Source organism: Hylobates moloch, unplaced genomic scaffold, assembly GCF_009828535.3.
Source record: "Hylobates moloch isolate HMO894 unplaced genomic scaffold, HMol_V3 SCAFFOLD_7, whole genome shotgun sequence".
NCBI classification, from domain to species: domain Eukaryota; kingdom Metazoa; phylum Chordata; class Mammalia; order Primates; family Hylobatidae; genus Hylobates; species Hylobates moloch.
Window position 1 is genome coordinate 70,733,491 of NW_026652282.1, and position 6,395 is coordinate 70,739,885.

General features: G+C 41.8%; 1 pseudogene; it reads right to left on the reverse strand.

The window, feature by feature from the left end:
* Positions 1 to 221: 221 nt before the first annotated feature.
* Positions 222 to 1,847, reverse strand: LOC116811848 (stress-induced-phosphoprotein 1-like; annotated as a pseudogene).
* Between the last annotated feature and the right edge of the window lie 4,548 nt (positions 1,848 to 6,395).

A 6,395-nucleotide genomic window follows, 5' to 3' on the forward strand; every position in this document is an offset into this window, starting at 1 on the left:
AACCCGGGAGGCGCAGCTTGCAGTGAGCCGAGATCGCGCCACTGCACTCCAGCCTGGGTGACAGAGCGAGACTCCGTCTCAAAAAAAAAAAAAAAAAAAAAAAAAATACAGAGAGATGAGGCCTTTTCTCCCCCTGCTCTCCTTTCCGCTCCGTGCTGCTTGCTGCAGTCCCCACTCCTCTTTCCACATGAGGGCGAAGGGAAGCGGGGATGAACAAGTCATCACCGAATTGCAATCAGACCCACATCCATCAGCTTCTGGATCTTATGTGCGATTACAGGATTCTGTAAGTGTATGCTGAGTGCCTGGGGGTCCTCCTGCATCTGTTCCAGGATAAGGTGCATGGCTATGTCACTCATGATCTGCTGCACCTCGGGGTCTGCCATGACTCATCGCTTCACATCTTCGGGGCTGTGGTGCCGGTTGTACTGCGCCATCATACAGCGTTGGTCGCGGTCTGCCGCCTCCTTACAGCTGGAGTCCAGGTCTAGCACCTTCCGGTACACATCCATGGCTTTAGTGTAGTCCTTCATCGCTTCCAGAGCAGCGGCTTTCCGTGTATAACCCTTGATGAAGGTCGGCTCCAGCTGGATACATTCCTCACAGTCCTTGAGTACCAGCTGGAATCCAGGAGTTTGGTGTAACCGGCAGCTCGATTGTTGTATAATTTAGCATCTTTTGGGTTCTTTTTAATGGCTTCTGTATAATGCTACACAGCGTGGGGATAGTCCCCTTTCTGAAAACACTAATTGCCTTTGTTCTTCTCCTCCAAAGCCAGGTCGGGGTTTATGTATGCCAGCCGTTTTTGCTCCTTCAGGATTTTCTCTGCCTGCTGGCATTTCTTGAGCACATCTGGAGTTCGGTGCTCTGCCAGAGACTTGTTATAGAAATGGATGGCATCCTTGTACTTTTCTTCTTTGAAGTAGGAGTTGCCAATACGAGCATACACTTTGGCAATCTGTAGATAGTCTTCTCTGTTTTCTCTCCCCACTTCAATGGACTTCTCACAAAGCTCTGGCACTTATTGTAGTCGCCCTTTTCAAAGTATACCACTGCTTGATTGGTAATGTAAGTTATCTTGCTGGGGTCCAGCTCCTTGGCTTTGTCATAATGCTTCAAGGCTGTGTCAGTCTTTCTTCTTGTAGGCATCGTTCCTGAGCTCTTTTTCTTTCAGTGCCTGCTTCTTATTCTCTGGAAGATCTTCCATTGGCTCTGGCTTGGTCTCCTTTTTGGGAAGGGGTGGTGGTGAAGGTGTTGCAATCTCTTCCTCCTCATCCATACTGCCCAGATCGACCTCAAGGAATACACTGAGAGTGGTCATGATCCGGGGATCTTGTAGTTTTGTGCCCAGATCAGAAGGCTTGTTTTGTAGTTGCTCTATCAGCTCCCAGTAGGTAGGATCGCTGAGCAGTGTCCTTGTTCTGGGATCACTCTCCAACTTCTGATACCGATTGGGCATGTTGAAAGCATTCATAAATTTTCTCTCTGCCAACCTGGCCTCCATATTCTGTAAACCCTCTTTCGGTTGAGGGTTATTTGCCTTGTGTTTTAAGCACTCCTTGTAGGTTCGCTTGGCTTCTTCAAATCTGTTTAAGAACGCTAGAGCTGCTGCTTTTCGTGAATAGCCCTTGCCCCAGTCAAGCTTTTAGGTCGACAGTCTTGCAGCCATTCTTGTAAGCCTTCTGGTAGTCTCCTTTCTTGGCATAGGCGGCAGAACAGTTGCTGTGGAGCACGTGGTTGTGGGGATCCAGCTTAATGGCTTCGGAGTAGTACTGTAAGGCATTGTCGATGTTGCCCGTGCCCAGGGCCTTGTTGCCCTTCTCTTTCAGCTCAATGACCTGCTTCATAGCACAGCGCGGCCCGGAACCCCGCTGAATCGAATCGGTCCGCTCCGTGTTCCCAACCCAGTTTCTGGTATTTCTTCATAGCAGTGTGAGAAGGAACTAATACAGTAAATTGGTTCTGAGGTAGTGGGGTGCTGCTATATGGATACCCGAAAATGTGGAAGCAACTTTGCAAGTGGGTAACAGGCAGAGGTTGGAACAGTTTGGAGGGCTCAGAAGAAGACAGGAAAGTGTGGGAAAGTTTGGAACTTCCTAGAGACTTGGAGGGCTCCAAAGACAGGAAGATGTGGGAAAGTTTGGAACTTCCCAGAGATTTGTTGAATGGCTTTGACCAAAATGCTGATAGTGATATGGACAATTAAGTCCAAGCTGAATTGGTCTCAGATGGAGATGAGGAACTTATGGGAAACTGGAGTAAAGGTCACTCTTGCTATGCTTTAGCAAAGAGACTGGCGGCGTTTTGCCCCTGCGTTAGAGATCTGTGGAACTTTGACCTTGAAAGAGATGATTTAGGGTATTGGTGAAAGAAATGTCTAAGTGGTAAAGCATTCAAGAGGAAGAAGAACATATAAGCTTAAAAAATTTGCAGCCTGACAATGCAACAGAAAAGAAAAACCCATGCAGATCACGAGGTCTGCAGATAAAGACCGTCCTAGCCAGAATGGTGAAACCCCATCTTTACTAAAAATGCAAAAATTAACCGAGCATGGTGGTTCGCGCCTGTAGTCCCAATTACTTGGGAGGCTGAGGCGGGAGAATTGCTTGAACCTGGGAGGTGGAGGCTGCAGTCAGCCAAGATCATACCACTACACTCCAGCCTGGGTGACAGAGCAAAACTCTGTCTTAATAATAATAATAATAATAATAATGTAGTAATAATAAATAATAATTTAATAATAATAAATTCCTGGAAATAGATAAACCAAGAAGAAATAGAAACTCTGAACTGACCAATAACAAGCACCGAGATTGAAATTGTAATTAAAAAAAAACTGCCAAAAAAAAAATCCAGGACCAGATGCATTTCCAGCTGCAGTCTATCAGACATTCAATTAAAGATTGGTACCAACAGTGCTAAAACCATTTCAAAAGATACAGATTTAGGGAGTTCTCTCCAAATCATTCTATGAAGCCAGTATCACCCTAATACCAAAACCAGGAAAGACATAACAAAGAAAGGAAACTATAGACCAATATCTCTGATGAACATAGATGCAGAAATCCTCAACAAAATACTAGCTAACTGATTCCAACAGCGTATACAAAATATATTCCACCATAATCAAGTGTATTTTACACTAGGGATGCAGGAATGGTTTAAAATACAAGAGCCAGTAAATGTGATAAACCACATAAACAGAATTAAAACAAATATCATATAATCAACTCAATATATGCAGAAAATGCATCTGACAAAATCCGGCATCACTTTATGCTTAAAACTCTCAGCAAAATTGGCATAGAAGGGACATACCTTAAAGGAATAAAAGCCACCTATGGTAAACCCACAGCCAACATTATACTGAATGGGGAAAAGTTGAAAGCATCCCCTGTGAGAACTGGAACAAGACAAAGATGCCCACTTTCACCACTTATATTTAACATAGTACTGGGATTCCTAAGACAAAAGAAAGAAATAAAGGGCATCCAAATTGGTAAAGAGATAAACTGTCACTGTTCGCTGATGATATGATTATATACCTGAAAAACCCTAAATACTCATCCAAAAAGCTTCTAGGTGTGATAAATGAATTCAGTAGTTTCAGGATACAAAATCAATGTACACACGTTACTCGCACTGCTATACACCAATAGCGATCAAGCCGAGAATCAAATCAAAAACTAACTCCCTTTTACAATAGCTGCAAAAAATATATAAAATACTTAGGAATACACCTAACCAAGGAGGTGAAAGATTTCTGCAAGGAAAACTGCAAAACACTGCTGAAAGAACTCATAGATGACACAAACAAATGGAAACACATCCCATGCTCATGAATGAGTAGAATCAATGCTGTGAAAATAACTATACTGCCAAAAGCAATCTACAAATTTAATGCAATTTCCATCAAAATACCATCATCACTCTTCACAGAACTAGAAAAAAATCCTAAATTGCATATGGAACCAAAAAAAGAGCCTGCATAGCCAAAGCAAGTCTAAGCACAAAGAACAAATCTGGAGGCATCACATTACCTGACTTCAAACTATACTACAAGGCTCTAGTCACCAAAACAACATGGTATTTGTATAAAAATAGGCACATAGACCAATGGAACAGAACAGAGAATCCAGAAATAAAGCCAAATACTTACAGCCAACTGATCTTTGACAAAGCAAACCAAAGCATAAAGTGGGAAAAGGACTACCCTTTCAACAAATGATGCTAGGATAATTGGCAAGCCATATGTAGGAGAATGAAACTGCAGGGTCATCTCTCACCTTATTAAAGAAACCAACACAAGATGTATTAAAGACTCAAATCTGTGACCTCAAACCATCTAAATTCTAGAATATAACATAGAAAAAACTCTTCTAGACATTCGTTTAGGCAGAGAGTTCATGACCAAGAACCCAAAAGCAAATGCAACCAAAACAAAGATAAATAGATAAGACCTTATTAAATTAAAAAGCTTCTTCACAGCAAAAGAAATAATCAACAGAGTAAACAGACAACCCACAGAGTGGGAGAAATTATTTACAAACTATGCATCTGACAAAGGACTAATAATATCCAGAATCTACAAGGAAGTCAAACGAGCAAGAAAAAATAATAATCACATCAAAAAGTGGACTGAGGACATGAATAGACAATTCTCAAAAGAGGATGTACAAATGGCCAACAAAGATATAAAAAATGCTTAACATTACTAATGATCAGGGAAATTCACATCGGAACCACAATGTGATACTGCCTTACTCCTGTAAGAATGGCCACAATTAAAAAATAAAAAAAAGAATGGATGTGGTGAAAAGGGAACACTTTTACACTGCTGATGGGAATGTAAACTAGTACAACCACTATGGAAAACAGTATCAACATTCCTTAAAGAACTAAAAGTAGATCTACAGTTTGATCCAGCAATCCCACTACTGGGTATCTACCCAGAGAAAAAGAAGCCATTATATGAAAAAGCCACTTGCACATGCATGTTTATAGCAGCACAATTTGCAATTGCAAAAATTAGGAACCAGCCCAAATTCCCATCATTCAATGAGTGGATAAAGAAATTTTTATATATATATATACCATACTATATATATGTATATACACGCACCATACTCTCTCTCTCTCTCTATATATATATATATACACCATACCATATATATATATAGATAGATATATATACACACACACCATACCATACACACACACACACACACACACACACACACACACACACACACACACATACACAGACACCATGGAATACTACTCAGCCATAAAGAGGAAAGAAATAATAGCATTCACAGCAACCTGGATGGGGTTGGAGACCAGTATTCTAAGTGAAGTAACTCAGGTATGGAAAACCAAATATTGTATGTTCTCACTTATAGATGGGAGCTAAGCTATGAGGATGCAAAGGCATAAGAATATTGCAATAGATGTTGGGGACTCGGGGGAAAGGGTGGAAGGGGTGTATTAGTCTGTTCTCACACTGCTATAAAGAACTGCCTGAGACTGGTAATTTATAAAGAAAAGAAGTTTAATTGACTCTCAGTTCCACATGACTGGGGAGGCCTCAGGAAACTTACAATCAGGGCGGAAGGGGAAGCAGGCACATCTTATGTGGCAGCAGGCAAGAGAGAGAGAGAGAGAGTATGTGAGAGAGAGCAGGGAAAACTGCCTTATAAACCATCAGATCTCGTGAGAACTTACTTGCTATCATGAGAACAGCATTGGGGAAACTGCCCTTATAATTCAATCAACCCCCTCCCTCGACATACGGAGATTACAAGTCCCTTGCTCAACATCTGGGGATTACAATTTGAAATGAGATTTGGGTGGGGACACAGACCCAAGACAATCAAGGGGGCCGAGGGATAAAAGGCTACACGTTGGGTACAGTGTACACTGCTTGAGTGATGGGTACACCAAAGTCTCAGAAATCACCACTAAAGAATTGTCTATGTAACCAAACACCACTTATTCTCCAAAAATGATAGAAATAATATTTTTAAAGAATTAAATAGGCCAGGCATGGGGGCTCATGCCTGTAATACCAGCACTTTGGGAGGCTGAAGTGGGCAGATCCCCTGAAGTCAGGAGTTTGAGACTAGCCTGGCCAACATGGTGAAACCCTGTGTCTACCAAAAATACAAAAATTAGCTGGGCGTGGTGGTGGGCGCCTGTAATCCCAGCTACTTGGGAGGCTGAGGCAGCAGAATCACTTGAACCCAGGAGGCGGAGGTTGCAGTGAGCTGAGATTGCGCCATTGCACTCCAGCCTGGGTGACAAGAGTGAAACTCTGTCTCAAAATAATAATAATAATAATAAATAAATAATTCAATAAACTTGTGATTGCATTATGAAGTTCTTGTAGTGAGTTT